At 38.9% G+C, this 21,674-nt stretch overlaps 1 protein-coding gene across 1 annotated transcript in view; it reads left to right on the top strand.

Annotated features, from left to right (window-relative positions):
• Positions 1-21,674, top strand: part of LOC100954950 (kalirin RhoGEF kinase) — a 512,376-nt gene that overhangs the window by 272,109 nt on the left and 218,593 nt on the right. The window lies entirely within an intron of this gene.

The raw sequence follows: 21,674 nt of genomic DNA, 5'->3' as shown, positions 1-21,674 counted from the left end.
TTCGTCTATGAAACAGAAATGATATAGTAGCTATCAAGTTGTTGTGAAGATTCAATGAGTTAATTGTAAAGCAATTGGAAGTATGCCTGGTGCAGAGTAAGTCCTCAGTAAATGCTGGTATTAGGATAGTGACAAGGACCTAAGAGTCTAATCCAGATGACAACTAATATCCCTCATAAGCTTAACTTGGGGATACATTTCTTCTCTGCATGGTTGCTCTAAGACTTTATTTCAAAATCCCATCTGTTCCTTGAACTCACTGTATTTCTAACTCCTGTAGCCTATGTATGCCTCAGCATATCTCCCTCCCCCAAGGAGTTCTTCCTACTTGCACTGTGGTTCAGAAGAATAGGTCCACTATTCCCCATATATCTGAAAGCCAAAGACACCTTCATTGCAGCTGGTGATGTTGAGAGGAGTCAAATGTTAGAAAAACATGAACATGAGGAGCCACACAGGCCAGAGGAAGAGAATTTAATTTTCTATGAGGTTTTTTTAAAGTATATCTGTGCATTGGAGTTAACACACTGTAGAAGAAATAATTCTGGCTTCCCGTCATTCAGTGTCTAGTTAGAGAAAAACTTACACAATGATGGTGTAGCTTGGTATGTACAGTAATAGAGATATGATGAGTTAACAAAATCCTTACAATCTCAGTAGTTTAAAACAACAAATTTCTTTCTTGCCCCTAACACACACCTATCACTAGCTTGTGGGAAGTAGCCTTACCCAAAGACCAGGGTTGATGAAGCAGCTACCATCTCACATAGTGCTAGTTGCCTTGCCAGACAAAATGTGTAGCCAGGAACACATACTCTGAAACCTTCTACTAGACATGACATGTCTGCTCACATCTTATTGACCAATGCCAATGACATGACCATATCTAACTTGTGTTTGGGGACATCATATGTTGGCAAGAAGAGAATGGGATTGTTGTGAACAGCCCTATGACTAGCACAGAGAGCCACAGAAGGGTGTTAGGCAGAGATGATATCCTGAGATTTGTATAGAACAGCGGTTCTCAACCCGTGGGTCAAACAACCCTTTCACAGGGGTTGCCTAAGACCATCCTGCATATCAGATATTTACATTATGATTCATAACAGTAGCAAAATTAGAGTTAGGGTCGCAGCATTAGGAAGGTTGAGAACCATTGGTGTAGAACGATCTCTCTGGCTGCAGAATAGGTTGTGAGACCAGGCAGGGAATTCATCAACATTTATTGTGTTATCCATTTTGGTCACAACATAGTTTTGTGTCTTTATTTAAATATCAAGGCTCATTCTCTTTGAAGTAGTTTCCACTGGAGAAAGTTAGTTCTCATCTCTGGCTCACTTTAGTCACAGAGGAGCAAAGCAGTTGATCTCAGGTGATTTAGAACATGAACTCAAATATAGTTTGATTATTTGTGTGCCTTGTGGATTTCCTCTGGTGAGTTTTACAAATTCTGTGCAGGAATCTTCACTTCACCCAACTGCCTGGCCCTAAGGCAGACAAACTCATTTGAATAAGAAACAAAGACAAATATAATTAGGGTGTTAAAGCAGCCACCAAATAATGAACTACAAAGTTAAACAGAGCCTTTTGCTTTGAATTATCTGCAGGTATGCTTTTCTGTGTTTCTGTGGATAATGGAGAATTAATGACACACTGAAAACCTTTGCTCTGACAGATTTACTATTAAAGTCTCCATTTTTAGGGCAAAAACGAGGGAAGAAATTTATTGAAGGGAAGTATCTTCAGGAACTGGGAGAGAGGGAAGAGATTTACCATACCACAGCCAGTTAACATGTTCTAGCCCATCTTGGAGCCAACCCCTGCTGAGAATGCACACAGCACTTTGAGGCCTCCTTAGCCTGATTAGGCGGGATTTCTTCTCTGGCTGTGGGGTGAGAGAAGGGAAATCCCATGGTTGCTATATCAAATTGCCTGGGCACCTGTGCATCATAAACACAGCTTGGTGCCTTTGTTAAACAGGAGGCTTACAGGTTTGTTATTAAAAGAAACTTTGTGCAAAGCAGGATGTCACCATCCCAAGCAGGGGGAAAGGATGGAATTACAGACTTCTTTTTCTGGCCCAGTTGATGGATGCCAGCGGCTATTGCTAGAGCCCAGTGACTATAGGAATGATCAGTTACTTAGGGGCAGTAGGAATGTGGATTATTCTGTAAATTCACTGAGGTGTTTCAGTTCTTGGAAATTATACACACATATACATACACTGTCCCCTCAAGCACTGTGTGTAAATGTAAATATAGCATCCTTTGTTTTAAGCTACACGTGAGTTCTTTGGTATTAAATCTTGTCTTACCACTGAAATAGGCCAGTGATACCTTATGTTTCAGGGAGGTCACAGATCCCTTTGAAATCTAGTGAAGGTTGTGGGTCCTCTCTCCAGAGAAAGACCCACAGTTTTCTACGTGTGAACAAAATTTTTTCAGGCAGTTTCACGCAATTCAGGGGAATCCTAAAGCCTATTAACCAACCTCTCCAATTTAAGATCCTAAGAACCTCATAATTTATTAATTCACTCACTCAACAAATAATTAAGGATCATACATTGTGCTGGATGTTGATCATATAGTGGTGAACAAAACAGAGATGATCATATCCCATGGAGAGTCCACTGCAGAGACATGCTAAGTATAGCTCTCACAAATTACAAACTGCTAAGTCTGATTGGAGAATAAGGAATGTTGTGACAGAGTGTAGTAAAAGGGCCCAATTTAGATGGGTGTGTCAGATCTTATTTTCTCAGTCAATAATCAGCATTGATTTAAGGCTCATTGTTCATTCTTCAACAGTAATTAATGGCCTGTGAATTTACTAGGTACCAAAGAATTTAAAGTTTAAAGAAGTCCTAGGTATATTGTTTTGTAAATGAAAATGACTTACCTGTTAAGTTTTGTTTTCATGTGTCATGTGTTTATACACTGGTTTAAAACCCAACTTTAGCTCAAGTGACTGTTGCTGAGTATTATTAATAGTTTGCAAGGGCTGCTGTAACAATACCACAGACCAGAAATTTATTCGCTTACAGGTCTGGAGGCTTGAAATCCAAAATCAGGGTACTGGCAGGTCTAGTTTCTCTTGAAGCCCCCTCCTTGGTTTGCATTCAGCTACCTTCTGAGTAGCAGGGACTTTTCTTGGGTGGCATACAGCCCTGGTATCTCTCTGTAATCTCTTCTTTTTATATGGACACCAGTCAGAGTGGATTAGCTCCCGTCCTAGTGGCCTCATTTGAACTTAATCACCTCTTTAAAGATTCTATCTTTGCAGCCACATTCTGAGGAATTGGGGGTTAAAGCATGAGCATGGACATATAAATTTGGGAGAGGATACAATTCCGTTTGTGTCACAGAGAAATAAATGCATATCATCAAATCATGAAAATAAAATCAAATTTCCTAAATTTTATCTGTGAATTGGTACCAATAGAGGCCATCAAATACTAATATACCAAGAGTGTGGGAGTGATACCCTGCTCTGACAGGAAAAATTTAAAATTGGTTAATCTTTAGATTTTGGTCATACATTGTTTTTTAAAATTCCCCTTGCGGAATTCCATCCTCCTGACCTTCAGTAATAATAGCAATAACAACAACAACCCACCTACTAAACCCAGTAGGAGAATATTCTCTGGCTTCTTGCAGTGCCTCAGAAAGCCAGGTTTCCTGAGTTCTCTGGGGCCCTCCTTTTTCTTAGTTCTGCCTTCTGTTGTGGAAGCCTTTCTGATAAATTCCCCTTCCTCTGAATGTGGCCACCTTCTCTATTGGGAGTGTGGGCAGATGGAAATGAAAGCGGGTTGTAATAGGCACAGAACAGTCTCATAGCCATCTATGTTCTGGCTCTTCATGAGATACTCACAGGAGTACACACAAACATAACACAACCATATTTACAATTTTAATTAGCTGGTTCTTTGGGGGGAAAATTGCTAATGGCTTCTGTCTAGAGTTTTAAAACATGAAATGTTCATTTTCTATGATTACGACTATTCACCATAGTGATAACAACATGCGTCTGGGCTACAGGGGTCCTCTCTGCAGCAGCATGCTTGATAGCTGCTTTAATCCTATTAATTTGCTCACCAGAGGCAGATACTGCCACTTGACAGTGTGCAAATCAGACCAATTGCCCCACAAACTATGGTGTTCTCTCTTTGTTTTGAGTGAAGGTTACTATTTAGAAAAACTCAAACTGTGTTTTTCCTTTGCTCTCACACCACAGTCATCCACATAGAAGATTTCTGTGACCAAATGTCAGGGAGCAGGTTTCTCCCCACTAACAAACAAGCAATCATTTCTATATCTGACACCAGCTGGGTGTCCTCCAATTCAATTCTGACACTATCTACCTAGAAATAGCATCAGATCCCACAGACTGAGGGCTCAGTCCCCAAAATTGTCCCCCTTTAGGTATCAGTTGTAAGTCCAGACCTCTGGAACTTGTGAATTCCCACAAACCCCTCCTTGGGTCTAATCTGCTAAAGTAGCTCACAACTCAGGGAAACATGTTTACCGATTTATCATGAAGGATTTTACAAAGGATACAGCAGAAGAGATGCATATATGGGGAAAGGGTGTGGAGCTTCTGTCCCCTCATCAGGTGCACTATCCTCCAGATATCCAGAAGCTTCCTGAATCCAGTCCTCTTGGGTTTTTATGGAAGCTTCATTATGTCCACATTCCTTCCTCCAAGGTATATAGTGGGCCCCTCTCTGTAATAAGAATCTTATGACCCACAGTCAGAAAGGCAGAGGAACATTAGAGTCCAGGAGAAAGAAGGACAGGAGAAGTTCAGAGAGATTCTGTTTCCTAAGGACTGTTTCTGAGGCCTAAACCAACCAACATTATAAGAAAAGACTGTAACAGGGCCTATAAAAATTATGAGGATGGAAACATAGATAAAACCTATACACATGCATGCACACACACATGCACACATATCTTAAGACCACTGTTACAGATGATAGCACCAAGGAAAAATCAGATCTAGTGCAAGAGAAATAAAGATTCTGAAGCAGGAGGTCTCATAATTCCTGTCTGAGAAACCTTGCCCAGAGGCCTCTGTCATCTTTATTCTTGGCATCCCCAAACTATTGCTTTATAGCACTTTCCCACCTCTAAATGAACAGCACTTCCTATAAGAACAGAATTTCTAGATTTTGGTGTAAACATGTACTGTGTGCTCATGCACATGTGTACACACATACACACACACACATATACTCTATTGCTATTGTAATGTTTAAGTAGCCAAAGTTTGGTCCTTCTATAACTGCAAAGCCCCTTAGTAGATATGGAACCTGTTTAAAAAAAGAAGAAATGAGTTTTATCTGGTATGCATTAGTCTTTTTAGCATATTCTTTTCCCAAAGAATCATGTAGAGAACTTGCTAAAAATGCAGATATCTCTTTGACTTCCACCCCAGGTTTAGAAAAATCATAATCTCTGGGAGTAGGACTCTAGGAATCTGCATTCTAAATGAGTTCCCCAGGTGATTTATGTACACATTAAAGTTAGAGAACTGTTGTTCTGTGAAGATTTGTATGCATAAAATAGTATCTAAAGCATCACAAGTTATGAAGGACAGTCTACTATGAGCATGACAGCATGAAGAGCTCTACAGACCTGTTTTCCATTGAAACTAATGAAAATTATTTTAAAACAACCATGTAGTCTCTGGAAATACAGCATAGGTGCATACAGCAAATGAAAAACATTCAGGAAAATCCTAAAACTCACTAAGAACAGTGGTATTTGAACCAAGACCCACATACTCTCTTCCTTTCCCCTTCCAGCTCGGCTCTACTCCAGGCTGCTGCAACCAAGAATACAGGGTCCCTTTCCCTCTCAGCTCCCAGTTGAAGGATACTATCTTCCTAGATGGGATATTTCTTATCCTGCCCCCAGGCTAAGTTCTGGGAGAGTGTGGCCTACAGGTGAGGATTCCCTTTTTCTGCTTGGTCCTCACTCATGGAACAGCATCTGTACCATGGGTGGTGCAATGCCCCATTGCTCTTAGGCACAAGTTCCATGCTAGGGAAGGCAAACCAAGAAGAACTGAGGCCCTGCTCCACTGAGTGTTCAGCTTCTAAAATAGGGATGTCACTCAGGAAAGCACATCATTGTCTCCAACTCCAGCTCTATAGCCATGGCTGGAGATTTTAGTTCTGTGTAAGAAACAAACGATAAAAAGAGAACTCCAAATTTTTCACCAGAGGAGCTGATTTCATTTGCAACAGAGAGTGAAAAAGTTCAAGCTACTTTCAAAAATGTGCTTAGGGAAAATCTGATGAAAGGCAGTTGGAAGAAGATGGGTAGATTCATTGAAGATATAGGCTAAACTTTAGGCCAGCTAGTTTGCCAAAAAGAAGCAGGGAAAAGGACCTGCTTGGTCTAGAAAAAGTCTCAAGCACTGACTTCAGAAAATATCCCTTTAAAGATTCTCTAATTTGATTTGCTAAGACTTGGAACAATTTATGCCCTATATAGAACAATCAGCTGGAAATTAGTGGAATCTAAATAATATCTGGTGTGGTCAAAGAAAGAGAAAGTAAAAGAGAGCTCTGCCAGAGCCATTGTCATCCCTGGATGCTTGTAGGCATACCCAAGGTTGTACCTCCAAGGAGCAACATCAGAGCTTCCTACTGTGGAGGTGGGTAGGAATCACTAAAATAATTAGTCATTACACAAATAAGCAAACAAATAACAGTAGCAACTCCCGGAAGCAGAGGACCAGTACCCAGAGTTACTACAACGTATTATCTAAAAATACCTAATTTTTGACAAAAGAATCTCAACACATGCCAAGGAACAGGAAAGTATGACCAGGAAAAATAAAAGATAAAAAGTACATATCAGAAAAAAAAAAAGCCAACTGAAACTGCCTGTGAGAGCAACCAGATGTTAAATTTGACAAATACTTCAAATTTGTCATGATAAATATATTCATAAAAACATAAAGGAAACCATGATTGAAGAAAAAATATCATGTGTGATGTCAGTGTCCCATCAAACAGAATATTAGTAAAAAGATGGAAATTATAAAAAAGAAATAAAGGAAATTTAGAGCTATAAAATATCAATAATCACAAAAAGTAAGGAAAGAGAATAAAGATTCTATAGGAGTACATTTTATGTTTCACTGGAATTAAGTTGTTATACAGCAGAAGCTGATTCTGAGAAGTTAAAGTATATATGGTAAGTCCTAGAATAATAGATAAGAAAATGACTCTAAAAATATAGTGAAAAATCAATAAAGATATTCAAATGCTACATTAGAAAATATTTACTTATGGAAAAGAAAGCAGTATGAGAATAGTAGAGGTATAAACAACAACGTGTAACATACAGACAAAAGTAAAATGGCAGATATAAATCAAACAATAATGACACTAAACATGAAGAATTAATACAATCGAAGGTAGAGGTTGTTAGACTGGATCTTAAAAACAGGATCCAACTGTATGCTGTCTATGGGAAGCAAACTTAAGATTCAAAGATACAAACAGGTTGAAAGCAAAAGGATAAGAATAGATGGGTCATGAAAACAGGAACTAGAAAGCTGGAACGGCTATGCTAATAACAGACTTTTATGTGGACTTTAAAAAAATGTTACTAGAAATTAAGAGGGACATTTTTAATGATAAAAAGTCACTCTGTCAAGAAGATGTAATGATTATAAGCAAATATGTACCTTTCAAAGAGTATCAAAATAAATTTTAAAAAAAGCTGACAGAAATAAAGGGAGGAATATAGTCCAACCATAATAGAGATGTTTATACCCCATTTCAAATGATGAATAGAAGTAATCAGCAAAAGTGCAGTGAGAAAATAGAAGACTTGAACAAAGAAACAGAAGTCTACTAACCCAGATTAACCTGTAAGATATCAATAGAGCATTCTACTCCCAAATAGTAGGCTCTACTTTCTTCTCAAGAGCATGATAAACCAAGGTAGATTTTCACGGGCCAGCAAGAAGAATAAACAAACCAGAGTGGGATTAGTGGGGAATATTTTCATCCTACAAGGGTGAGGGGAAGTATTAGTATATGGGTGAAGAGAGAAGGCTATATACTTTCTGGCGGAGGGAACAAAGAGAAAGGACTACAGTTTTAGGAAAGGAGGTGAAGCAGTTTGGGGGTTGTTCCTTGAAAGTACCTCCTGAGCTGTGGGGGTCTTGCCACTTCACAAACCACACTCCATAATAGATCATATGCTAGGACAAAAAATACATGAATAAATAAAAAGGATAGAAATAATATATTCTGTGACCATGTGCAATGAAATTAGAAATCAGTAACAGAATTTCAAAATATATAGAAATTAATAACACACTCCTAAATATTCAGTGGCTTGAAGAGAGGAATGGGAAATGCTTTGAGATGAATAAAAATGAAGACATCCTGTACTAAAACTTACAGGATGTAGCTAAAACAGTCCTTAGAGAAAAAATTATAGTTGTAAGTGCTTGTATTAAAAAAGAAAAAAGATCTCAAATTAATAAACCAAACTTCCACTTTATAAACTGGAAAAAGAATAGCAGACTAAACCTAGAGCCAGCAGAAGAAGAGAAATAATATTCAAATGGAAATTAAGGAACTGAGGAACAGAAAACAATAGAGAATTCAGTGAAACCACAAGCTGATTTGTTGAAAACATCAACAAAATTGGTAAATCTTTAGCTGTAATGACCAAGAAAAAATTTACTAGACTCAGAAATGAAAGAAGGGGCATTACTACTGACCTTATAGAAATGAAAAAGATTATAAAGGAATACTACAAATAATTGTAAGTCAATAAATTAGATTACTTAGATGGAGTGGACAAATTCCTAGAAAGATATACACAGTTGATTCTGATTCAAGAAAAAAAAAAAGGATAATCTGAATAGACCTATAACAAATAAAGAGACTGAATTAGTAATCAAAGAAATATTCTCAAAGAAAAGGCCAGGCTAATTTGGCTTCACCACTGAATTCTGCCAAACATTTAAAGAAGAATTAATACTAATTCTATACTAATTTTTTGCAAGCTTTTACAAAGGCTAGAAGAAGAGAGAACACATCTTAGCTCATCCTAAGATGCCAGTATTACCCTGATACCCTGAAAGCCTAATCTAAAGCCATCATGCCAAAAAAGAAAACTATAGCACAATACATAATTGTAAAGATGTGGAAGAAATCAAAGTGCCCCTCAATTTATGAATGGATCATAAAATGTGGTGTATGTATACCATGAAATACTATGCAGCCATTTAAAAAAAGATGACAATCTAGTATCTTTTGTAACAACCTGGATGTATTGGAGACCATTCTCCTAAGTCAAGTTATTGCAAAAATGAAAAAACATATACCACACGTACTCAGTACTAAATAGGAACTAGTTGATCAGCACAGTTGTGTGTGTATGAAAGCAAAATTCAGTGAAATGGAAGAGGGTGGGAGGTAGAGAGATGGGGTTGGGTAAATTCCTACTCAGTGGGTACATTGTACACTTTCTGGGGAAAGGGGCACAACTATAACTTTGATTTAAAATTTCAAAAGCAAACTATTTGACCAAAATGTGTGTACTCCCATAATATTTTGAAATAATTAATTAAAAAAATAGAAAATTATAGACTGGTATCTCTTATAAATATGGATGCAAAAATTCCCCCAAATACTGTCAAACTACATCCAACAACATGTAGAGTTACTTGTTATCATAAGTGGGAATCATCCTAGAATTATGTGTTTGGTTTAACATCTGTAGAATAAACCCCCCAAATCACATGATTATCTCCATAGAACCAGAAGAAACACTGGACAAAATCCAACACCAATTAATAACAAAATCACTCAACAAACTATGAATAGAAGAGAACTTCCTCAACCTGATAGAGGGCCATCTCGGAAAAACTCACAGCTAACATTATACTTAATGGTGAAAGACTGGATAAGATTAGGACCAAGATAAGGACAATCTTGCCACTTCTATTCAGTATTGGAACATCTATCTATCCAGGATAATTATTCAGGAAAAAGAAATGAGGCATCCAAATTAGAAATAAATAAGTAAAGCTGTCTATATTGTCAGGTGTCACAATCTTGTATATGGAAAATCCAGTAAAAAAAAAAACTGTAGGAACTAATGAGTTCAGCAAGGTTGCAGGATACAAAATCAATATACAAAAATCAATTGTATTCTCACATACTTACAATGAGCAATATGAAAATGAAATTCACATTTATAATACATAAAGAGTAAAATAGCTGGGAATAAATTTAATAAATGAAGTATAAAATTTATACTCTGAAAACTTGAAAACACTGTTGAAAGAAATTAAAGACATATGTAAATGAAAAAACATTTCATATTCATTGATTAGAAGATTTAATGTTAAGATGGTAGTACTCCCCAAATTAATCTACAAATTCAGTATATCTCTGTCAGAATCCTAGCTAGCTTCATTGTAGAAATTTACAAACTGATTCTAAAATTAATATGGAATTTCAAGGACCCAGAACAGCCAAAATAATCTTGGTAAGGAACAAAGCTGGAAGAATCACACTGTACAATTTTAATACTTATTACAAAGACAATATGGTACTGGCATAATGACATATAGATCAGTGGGATACAATTTAGAGTCCATAAATAAACCCATGTGTCTGTGGTCAACTGCTTTTTGACAACAGTGCCAATACCACTCAATGTGAAAAGAACTGTCTTTTCAACAAATAGTGCTGAGACAACTAGAGTCACATGTAAAAGAATGATGTGGAATCCTTACCTTACATTAAATTACAAATAGGTAAATTGGATTTCATCAAAATCAAAAACTTTAATGCATCAAAAGATAAATTAAGAAAGTACAAAGACAAATCACAAAATCAGAAAATATTTGCAAATTATCTGACAAGGAACTTGTATCTGAAATATTTAAAGAATTTTTACAACTCAATAAAAAAACATAACTCAATCAAAATGGACAAAGGATCTGAGTAGACATTTCCTCAGAGAAGATATACAAGGGGTCAATATGCACATGAAAAGATGCTTGACATCTTTAGTCATCAGAAAAATGTAAATCAAATCCACGATGAAATACCACTTCACACCTACTAAGATGACTACATTCAAAATTTCCGATAATAACAAATGTTGGCAAGGACATGGAATAGTCAGAGCCCTCATACATGGATGACAGGAGTGTAAAATGGTGTGACCTCATTGTAATATAGTCTGTCAGTTCCTCAGTTAACTATGGAGTTGCTGTATGACCTAGTGATTCAACTCCTAGGTGTGTACTCAAGAGAAATTAAAACATTTTGTCCACAGAAAAGATCTATATCTTGTGTAAAAATGTTTATAGCAACATTATTCATAATAGCCAAAAGATGGGGACAACCTGAATGTCCATAAACTGATGGTGAACAAAATATGATATATACATATAATGGAATATTATTTATTTGGCCATAACAAGGAATGAAATGCTGCTGTGTGCTACAACATGGATGAACTCTGAAAACATTTTGCCAGTTAAAGAAGTTGAAGAAACCAGTCACCAACTACCACCTGTCGTATGGTTCCATTCATATGAAAAGTTCAGAATATGCAAACCTTTAGAGACAGAAAGTAGTGGTTGTCTGTAGCTGGGATGGAAGGGAGAGATAAGGGAGTGTACTAGATACTAATAAAACCACTGAATTACATACTTTAAATGAAAAACTGCTTTTAAGAAATGTAACAAAGAAGAAAAATGGAGAGTGAGGGTTTGTAAGTGGGTTCTAACTCTCTTTAAGATATAACTTTTCTTAAACGTTAAAGAGAATAGCCATGATGGAACATGGACATCAACCTTGATGGTGTTGGTGAAGCTGAGGTAGGTCAGTCTGTGTGCATCTCTCAGCAGCCACTCATTTGTACATTCAACAAAATTTTGATGTTTATATTTTCTGTGCCCTTTACCAAATCCTGAAAACAGCAAGAGTCCCAAAACACAAAGCTATCTCCAAAGAGCTTGGGATTTAGTTATCTTCAAATTCATATACCTAATGCAAAGAGACTTTTGCCCTTCAAATATAAGCTCCTAAGAGCAGAGCTTTATCTGCTTCAGTCATAGCTGTATCCCTAGAACCTGTAACAATGCCTGATACCTAGTAAGTGCCTAATAAATATTTATTGAATGAATAAGGATATTAAGCATGCTGTAGCATCTGCCACTAACCTTGAACAGAATTTGGGTAGCAAGGATCCAGAACTGGCAAAGTTAGGCCTTTACTTTTTTAGGAGCTGGATAGGGTGAGACTCTAGCAGAAGCTGAACCACCACTAAGAAGGTGAATGAGAGCACTTGTTTCCATAAGGATATGGTCCTGGGAGCTGGGGTATATATAAGGTCCCCAGGTGGTACACAGTAGCATCCAGGAACTGCTAAACTGGATGTTCTTTCAAGTTCTTCCTAACCCCAAATATCTTTGTTTCTGAGATTGTAATCCAAAAGAAGGAAGTAAAGCCCCTAATAAGTGCCCCTCTCTGGCAAGAGTAATTTCAATCCACTGATTGCTGTTGACACTGGGGTTCCTGAGGCAGCCCTTTTAGGGACACCTGTGATCTTAAAGTGCTGCAGGTATCCCCAGATAGACCTGTTCTTACCAGTCACTTGAACAGGATTCAGTGTTTGTATCTCCACAGCCTGGTGGGTAGGACTTTCCTTTTCTTCCAACTCAGTAGGAGGATTTAATTTTATTTTCTGATCTGCTCAGGATCTATTTATGACCCTTGCTTTTGGCACCATTGTCAACATTAAACTAGCCCCACAGGAGAGAGGAGTGTGTTTCGAACTCAGCTCTACTGAAACTAGTGCGAGTATTAAGGCAGTAGTCCTTCACTCTGGCTGCCCACTGGAGTCACCTGGAAAGCTTTTAAAAAACACCACATGTGGGCCTCACTGCCTTAGACTGTGATTTAACTGTATTGTGGTAGGACCCAAAAAATCCTTATAGGGTTGAAAACCAGGTTAAGAATCACCAACAGTCCAGGGTGAAGGAAGTAAGCCAATTGACATTAGCTCCGGGGTCAAACTCTAAAGCTACTGAGTAATTAGCCTCTGGAGTTGGGAGTGGAGGACTTTCTTCTAAAGTCAGGAGTATCCAGGGAGAAAGAAGACCTGTCTTTTATTCCCCCCCCAAATCTCCAGATGCTTCATTTGCCTTTATTCACTGTCTCTCATCACCCATATTTGGGAATTGGCTCCTTTTCACAGAGGGAAGTCCCTTGACTTTGGCCTACTTCTCAGTATTGCTCTACTGTACAATGCTGGCTCCCCTTACCTGCTGCCCAGTCACCTGGCCTAGGTCCTTTCTGCAAGACTTCTCAGAGCTGTCCCGCAGGGCTTGGCTGATGATTCAGGTTTCTGATTCATGGTTGAAGCTGAACGACTCAGCCATCTCTCTTGGGCACTCATGCCCCTGAAGGTCCCAGAGTTCCCTCCTCTTTCACTCCTGGTTTGGTGCTCATAGCCCTGGTACTCTCTTTTCTGGCTTCAGTCCACTGTTCTCTGGGGCCCTCTTGTCAGAATGTAGCTTTTCCCCCAGCTTATTTGCTATGCCCTTGGTGTTTGCCCCATGAGCCTTATAGTTCAGTTTACCTTACACTTATACGAGGTCAGACAATTCAGTTTACAAACTCGAAAATTAACAATCCTAGAAAAAGTGCTACATATCTCATTGCTGAATATCACTATGGTCCCCTTCAAGGTACTACCCTTGAGAAGCTATGAATGGACACCAGCACATAGTCCACCCTTCAAAGCCATTTGGGAACTCATTTTCTGGAATGGCCATCAGAACTGTCATTGTATGAGGTCTGACAATTAATTTTGCAAACTCATCCTAGAAAAAGTGCTATATATCTCACTGCTAAATGTTACTATGGTCACCAGATGGCCCAGGGGAGTACTTCAGGGGTGACTGTAGCAATGAGGTACAAGTAGCACTTTTTCTGGGATGAATTTGCCAACTTGATTGTCCAACCTCTTATTCATCTGCAGCCACTGCCTCTCTGTCTGGTCTGCAGGTGTCAGGCAGTTAATTTGTCTGAAATTCAGCCAAAGCTGACTTAAACCTTTCTTTGAAGTCTCCTGGAGTTGAATGAAAGGCATGAAATGGTCTGCGAAACCTAGTGTGTCAGATGAGATAATGTACATAAAAAGTCTTAACACTGTACAGGAGGGCACAAATGCAAACTTTTGATGATAAAAAGCAACATTGTTTATCCCACTCTGGGATGTGGGTTGTAGATGGCCAGGAGCGCCAGATGAGGGACAGAGACTGATCAAGGACATAACAGACGAGATGTTTGCAGGCCAGGATATCCAAGAGGTATAAGAGGTCAGGACCAGGTCGTTAGATGGGAAAGGAGTAGTACAAAAAAGCAGAGGTCAGAGTTCAACATAGTCAGAGGCCTGGATGTGAGGAAGAAATCAAGGGGTTTCCTCTATCAAGTCCTTTTAACTCTATCCCCCAAAGATATCCAAAATCTGGCCTTGTGTCACCTCCTTCCCTGTTACCACCCTAGTCCAAGCTGCCATAGCTCCTACCTGGAATGGTGCAATAGCTCCTGTCTGGTCTGTCTTATTCCATTCTCAACACAACAGCCTGAGTCATCCTGCCAGAAGGTGACCTACATGACATTATGTCACTTCTCTGCTAAAATGCTTAATGTCTTCCCATCCTTCACAGGATGAAAGTCCAGGTCCCTCTCACATCTCAGCCTCTACAACTGACTTATCTTCCCCTTGGGCTTCTTGCTGTTTCTTGACCCACCAAAGTCATTCCTGCCTCATGGCCTTTGCCCCTGCTCCCCCTCTACCTGGAACCACCTCCTCTGTGCAGCTACACTACTCATCCTCTCATTTCATCCAGGGTCAAGGACAGGTGTCACTTCCAGAAGCCTTCTCCAACCCCATCACACTCTCTCCTTTTCCCAGCTGTATTTTATATAGCACCAAAATAAATATATAGTAAATATTTATTAGTTAATTTTTTATTTTCTTATTTATTAGTTTATTGTCTGACTCTCCTAATACAACATAAGTTCTGCAAGCATAGGAATTTTTTCTCTCTTGTTTGCTACTTGTACAATGCCTTGCATTGTTGAATTAATGAATAGATGAATAAATATATAGGATAAAAGAGTTAAGACTCCAGCAAGAAGTCCAGATATTGATTAAGGGAGCAAAGTGTTGCCTTAATCCTGAGCTTTACTGTGGTTCTGTAAGGACAAAGTGCTGTTCCCTAAGGTGACTGTCCTCAGGTTTGTTGGTGGAGATTATTGCTTCAAGGAGGGAGAGAACAAGAGTAGGCTGCCAGGCTCATGCCCGTTCTGGAGCTGGGCTAATTTGGGAATTACAAGGGCAAGTCAGGGATCCAATGGGGAAGCTTCACAAATGAAAACATTTTTATTAAATTCTCTCTCCAGGGACTCTATTTCTCTGGGATATGATTTTCAGACTCTTTGGGAAAAATTTCTCTTCATCATTTCCCCTCTCCCTCGGGGTACTTCCTGGGCAAGCCCAATTGCTTTTAAATGTAGGGCAAGGTAAAACATCATGGTGGGTAAGAGCTTGGGTACTAGGCCTAACTGAGCTCTATATTTTCTTTCTAGCTGTGTGGCCTTTGGCAAGTTATTTAAATTTCTCAGAGCCTTACCACTTCATCTGTAAACAGAGGATTATGACTGTGCCCTTGCCAGGGATGGTGTAGGGATGAAATATGGTCATGTATTTTAGGCACGACATTTGGCTCAATGTTATGTTTGGCAAATGTTCAGTTATTCTCCTTGTCAGGGCCAGCAGTGCTAGATGAAATAATTCTTGTTTGGGACAGCTCCTCAAAGTTCCACCTGCAGATCTTCTAAAAGGTTAATGTGCATCTTATGGGGGTAGGAGGACAATCTTGTTAAAATGCAGATTCTGTTTCAGAAGGTTGGGGAGGGACCTGAAATTCTGCATTTCTAACCAGCACCCAGGTTATGATGGTGCCACAGACCAAACACTGAGTAGTCAGGCCCTATAAAAGAAACAGCTAAGGGATAAAATACTAATGAATGTATTTCCCTGATATCTTATATCCTCTGATTTTAACCTTTAAGCAGCCTAAAATTGCTGCATCTTAACCAAAAGAGCTGCATTGTTTTCTATCACTTTCCTTGTTGGTGTCCCTGAATCTGATTCCAGCTGTACCCACCCTTCTCTGACCTTTCAATTCAAGGATGCCTCACAGAGATTCTCACCCCTCCAGGGGGTTTCTGTTTTACTCAAAGCTGAGGAAGGAGAGGGAGAGAGAGAAGCTTCTCTTTTTCTTAAACCTGTTCCTGGGTTTTATTTCCTGTGGCCCTTGGACATATGGCCAGATGCTTGTTTTCATGGCTGCTTAATGGTTTGTAAAGCAATTGCTGGAGGAAACATTGCTATAGCCAGGCCAGAGGGACAGAAGGACTCCTGAGCCAATGTTATCTTTGCTGAGCACCAGGGCTATTCCTGCTCCTTTTCTCTCTCCACTTGACAGTGACAGATGGCTTCCACATGGTTTGACCTACTGTTCAGCCAGACCTGATCAGATAGTCATCCATCAGCTGCCCCATTTGGCCCCCCAGAGGGTACCCTGTGGTTTATGGGAGGCAGAAATTGGAGGTTTCCTTTAGAGCTCATCACATATCGTAGCTATTGTAGTATAGTTTCAAGCATGGACAGTTCTTATTCCAGATGTTACTATGCCGGTGTCCATATGTTTCGAGGTGGGATCAGCAGGTTTACATGGTAATGTTAAACTAATTAATCATAAACTAATGATTTAACAGTTTTAGGACCCAGAATGAGTTTGGTACTGGCAAAGAAGTAAGTAATACATATGGTATTATTAAGCTGGAGAAAGGAAGTGAGGCTGAGTTTTTTCCATTGCTTTGGCACAATCTCTTTATTTTCTTACTGATAATGAATGTTACTCATAAATTCTCCAAAAGCGTATGGGGAATCTGCAAATACTCCTCAGGCTCTCTGAGTGTGACAAAATAAAAACTTTAATTAATATAAGCTGCAGTACACAAGGAAAAGGTAGCAATAAGCAGAGAGATTGTGCAGAGTGGAATCAAGAGGCCTGGATTCTAATCCTATTCTTTCTTTTCCTTTATAACCTTGAATCTGTCCCTTGATTGATTTAACAAACATTTTTAAGTACCTACTAGGTAGATTCAAGAGATGTTTGGGTTTTTTTTTTTCCTGACAGTAAAATAAGATTATTACATAATCTTGGCTCCCAAAAATCTTAAATAAAATGGTTTTATATTATTTCCTTATAAAACCAGTATTGTTTATTAAAGCCCATCCAATTTCATTATATGGAAATTATAGTCAATACTTTACTTTTAAAAAATAATTTTATCAAAGTGTAAAGAGATGGGGAAATTTGAGTAATTCCAGCTTTGATGCAGTGAAAACTGGCCAAATCTATTAGCAATACATTAAAATAATTTTGAAATTTAAATTAAAAATACCAAATCTAGCTTGTCATGTTGGTATGTGTAGCTGTAATCCCAGCTACTTGGGAGGTGGAGATGAGAGGATTGCTTGAGGCCAGGAGTTTGAGTCTAGCCTGGGCAACATAGCAAGATGCCATCTCTAAAAAATTTTTTTAAAACCCAAATCTATTAAAATTAAAAATACTGAGCAACCTTTGTTCCTCAATAAAAAGAATGAGTTGACTAGAAGTAGCAGGTTGAGCATCAATTTCCTAGCTCTGTTATACACAGTTATTTTGATCATTAACTTCAGGGAAGAGGGAGACTTTCTTCTGTATAGTTTTAAAACTTTCCCTCTGATTATTAAAAAAATGCCAAAAAGTGGTTTTTAAAAATTTTTTTTTCCACATATAAGGGAATAAAGATGAGGAAAACACCCTAAAGTCCCTACCATTGTGCCTGGTACAAAATAATCATTCAATAACTGTTAACATTTGGGTGTGCATCCTTGGTATGCATAATATTTTCTCAGTTGAGGTAATACTGTTTATGTATTTTGTATTAGCTTTTTTATTTAATATTTTTGTTTGACCTGATGATTTTGCTGAGTAACTTGTCCCTGGGCCAGTTGTTTGCCTGGCCTCCCTTCCTTGACTTTTGGATTTGGAGAGTCAAGGTCTTGAGGGCTTGTCAAGAGGACCGAGCTCCTTTAGGGAAAGTGTCCCATAAGTGGTAGTTATGCCTCACCTCCTTTGATGACCTGACAGGCAGATCTCAACTTTTATTTTCATAATAATGATTAAAGTCAGGCACCTGTGGCTCAGTGGGTAGGGTGCCGGCCCCATATACCAAGGGTGGCAGGTTCAAACCTGGCCCTGGCCAAAACTACAACAACAACATAATAATGATTAAAAAGCCCCATTAACTGGAATGGGATTGAACCCTGTGCTTAGGACTCATTCCTTGCAAAGATGAAATAACTCTTTGATGCTTTCCTCTGCTTCTTTGGAGGTTGAGAAAAGTCACGTTGCCCCTAGACCACAAAGTAAAGGACTGCCCCCATGCCCAGCAGGGGGAGGAGGATTCTGCCATATTTGTAATACAGTTGGATCAGTCCTCTTGTACGAGGACAAGGTGTTCTCACTTCTGGGTCTTTGGAAGTGGCTAACACATGCCAACGTAGTGAAGGTGTCCCAAGAGGCTATCATAAGAACAGAGACCTCTATTTTTCTAACTTAAGGTATGGAAGACCACTATGTTGAAAGAGCATGGCTCAAAAAAGTGAGTTACTGGCTGATTCTGAATCCCCTGATCTCTCTGGGTCAAGCAAAAACTTGTATGCAACTCAGTGTTCCTAGTAGGAGCCTGGGTATGGTGGCTCACACCTGTAATCCTAGCAATCGGAGAGGCTGAGGTGGGTGAATTGTCTGAACTCAGGAGCTCAAGACCAGTCTGAGCAAGAGCAAGATTCAATCTCCACTAAAATAGAAAAACAAACTGGGCACTGTGATGGGTGCCCATTGTCCCAGCTACTCAGGAGGCTGAGGCAGGAAGATCACTTCAGCCCAGGAGTTTGAGGTTGGTGTGAGCTATGATGCCACAGCACTCTACCCAGGGCTACAGAGTAAGACTCTGGAGGGGGAACAAGGAAGGGAAGGGAGATTGGGGTCCTCCCACTTAATGGGCACAATGTAGGGGTATATGGCACACCTTTTGAGTATGGGCATAATTACAAGATGGAATTCTACCTAACAAATTTAAATATTGTGACCTGGTTGTTTGTACTCTCACATTAACCTGAAATAAAAAAAAAAAAAAAAGAAAGAAAGAAAAAGGTCCCTAGAGGGGAAAGTATCTGCAGGGTATATGGCATGTAGGGTGGCAGGCAGCTATAGTAGGGTATAGTAGGGAACATTGTTGTATGCTCTCTGTGAATTACAATGGGAATTTCAACTACTTATTTTGCCTCTTGTTGGAAAAATTGATGGATTTTCTTTTTCTTATACTTTTTACTAACACTTTGATTTGGTTTGCATTTAACTTGAGGAGTTAATGCCAATTTGCTGAAGTGAAAAAGGGAAAAGATATGACATTCATCGTGCTATTGGTTATGTGCCAGGCAACTTGCTGGATGCTTTATGTTCTCTCTAGTAACCTATGGAGGTAGTTGCAGATTCTGGGTGGCAGCCTGTGACCATAGAGTGTAAAGTTCATCCCTGCTTTTAGGAGCAAAATAAATGGGATTCAAATAATGTACTCTTTTAGCAATGAGTTTCTCTTAGAATCAGCCCTCAACACAGAGCTTAAAGTTATCAAAATGATAGCTTGCATCAAATGACTATTTCTAGAAAAAACAGTATCTTTTTTTCAGAATTTACCACATAAGAAACCTCATTTAAAGAGAAAAATTTAGCTGAGTTTTTAAATAGAAAGCTATCAGTATTTTGTAAGCAACTGTGCATGTTTTTGTAGCCAGGTTCAGAGTGGGAGCCCTTTAGGCAGAGCTGAAGACTTTCAAGAGTCTGCCTAGTATTTCTCTCAGGGAGTGACTCTGCTTCAGCATTTCACAGCAGGAGACAAGGCCTGAGAAGAAGTGGCCCTCCATCCTGTGATCTCCAGCTAATGACTTAGGAATGAAACAAGAAAAGAGAGAATTTTGTAGGTAACAAAACTGGGGCAGGGTGTCGATATAGAGGGCTTTGGAGTTGGTGAGATTTTTCTGGAATTTAATTAATTTCCTGTTTGCAACCAAAATGATGGGAGGAAAAGCTTTAAGGGGAAGCAGGGTGGTGCAGATGATGCAACAGACCCTGCTGCAGGCAGCGTGTCACATTCCGCAGGGTAGATTGTGTTTCTATCTCAGACATGCCATATTTTCAATAATGATAATAATAATAATAATAGCACTGCCACACATATGGGGATTTAAATTTAATAAGGCAGTTTTAATGTAGGGATTTAAGAAGATACTCATCAAACTCAAATTATTAGTAAAATTACCTCTAGCCAGGGAAACTGGATGGTCTGGACAGCTCAGCCCAGGGGAAGGGGCTGAAGGGGAGAAGGACAGCTGATCCCTGCCCTTCACCAGAAAGCTGAAGAACTCAGGGGGTCCAGCTCCAGCCTTGGTCTTCACAGTACAGTGCAGTAAGCAGAGCCAGGAGGAGATATTGAGATGCATGGGTAGTGCAGGCAGTGCTGCAGGCTGTGCTCCTGTTCTCCTGGAACTGACACTGCTTACTCAGATGGAATGTCTGAGATTGTTAGATCAACTCCCACGTTTTACAGGTAAGGAAACAGAGGCATGATACGGTTAAGTTACTTCTTGAGTGCCAGACCTGGGACAAGAACTCAGGTCTCTTGCTTGACTCCTGGCCCAGTGACTCTGATGTCCTTGACTGACAGGTCGCTCTGCACATGGAGAGGCATTTAAACCTAGAGAAGGAGAATGGCAGAGCCTGGAGAAGGAGAATTGTAGAGCTGGGCAGATGGGAGACAATGGAGGGGCAGCTGGTAGGAAATGGAAAAGCTCCAAAGATCCACATATCCATTTCTGCTGGACAAACATGACTCCCAAATATTCCCTAACAGAGGTGTAAATAGTCACCCAGAAGAACTACACAGTTGATTGATCAAAGGCCATGAAATGTCATTTATGTTTAATGACTAAGCACTTCTGTTTATTCAAACTCTTTTTTTTTTTTTTTAAATCCAAGCATGTAATTTATTTTGGGAAATATTTCTCATGCACTTAACATAAAGACATTAGTTTTACAGATCTTTAGATATTTTGCCATATTGACTATAATTTTCTATGTATATCAATTAGGTCAAGATGTTAAAATCTAGTCTATCTATACTGAATTCTTTTGCATGCTGGTTGCTATCAATTTTATACCAAGAGAGTTGTATTAAAATCTCTATCTATCATGAAGATTACTATATTTCTCCTGGTAATTATGTCAAATTTTGCCTTACAATTACAGAATTGTTATTTTTATTGAACTGACCCTTTTATTATCATGAAATGTTCTCTTTATATCTCACAATACTTTTTGCACTCAAGCCTAATTTGTCTGATATTAAAATATGACATCAGCTTTATTTTAACTAAAGTTTGCAAGATATATCTATTTCCACTTTACTTTTCCTTTTTCCATGC

Source organism: Otolemur garnettii, unplaced genomic scaffold (assembly GCF_000181295.1).
Source record: "Otolemur garnettii isolate 467f Iridium unplaced genomic scaffold, OtoGar3 scaffold00089, whole genome shotgun sequence".
NCBI lineage: Eukaryota > Metazoa > Chordata > Mammalia > Primates > Galagidae > Otolemur > Otolemur garnettii.
The sequence above is the reverse complement of the archived record's forward strand: the minus strand, read 5'-3'. Positions and strand labels throughout refer to the sequence as shown.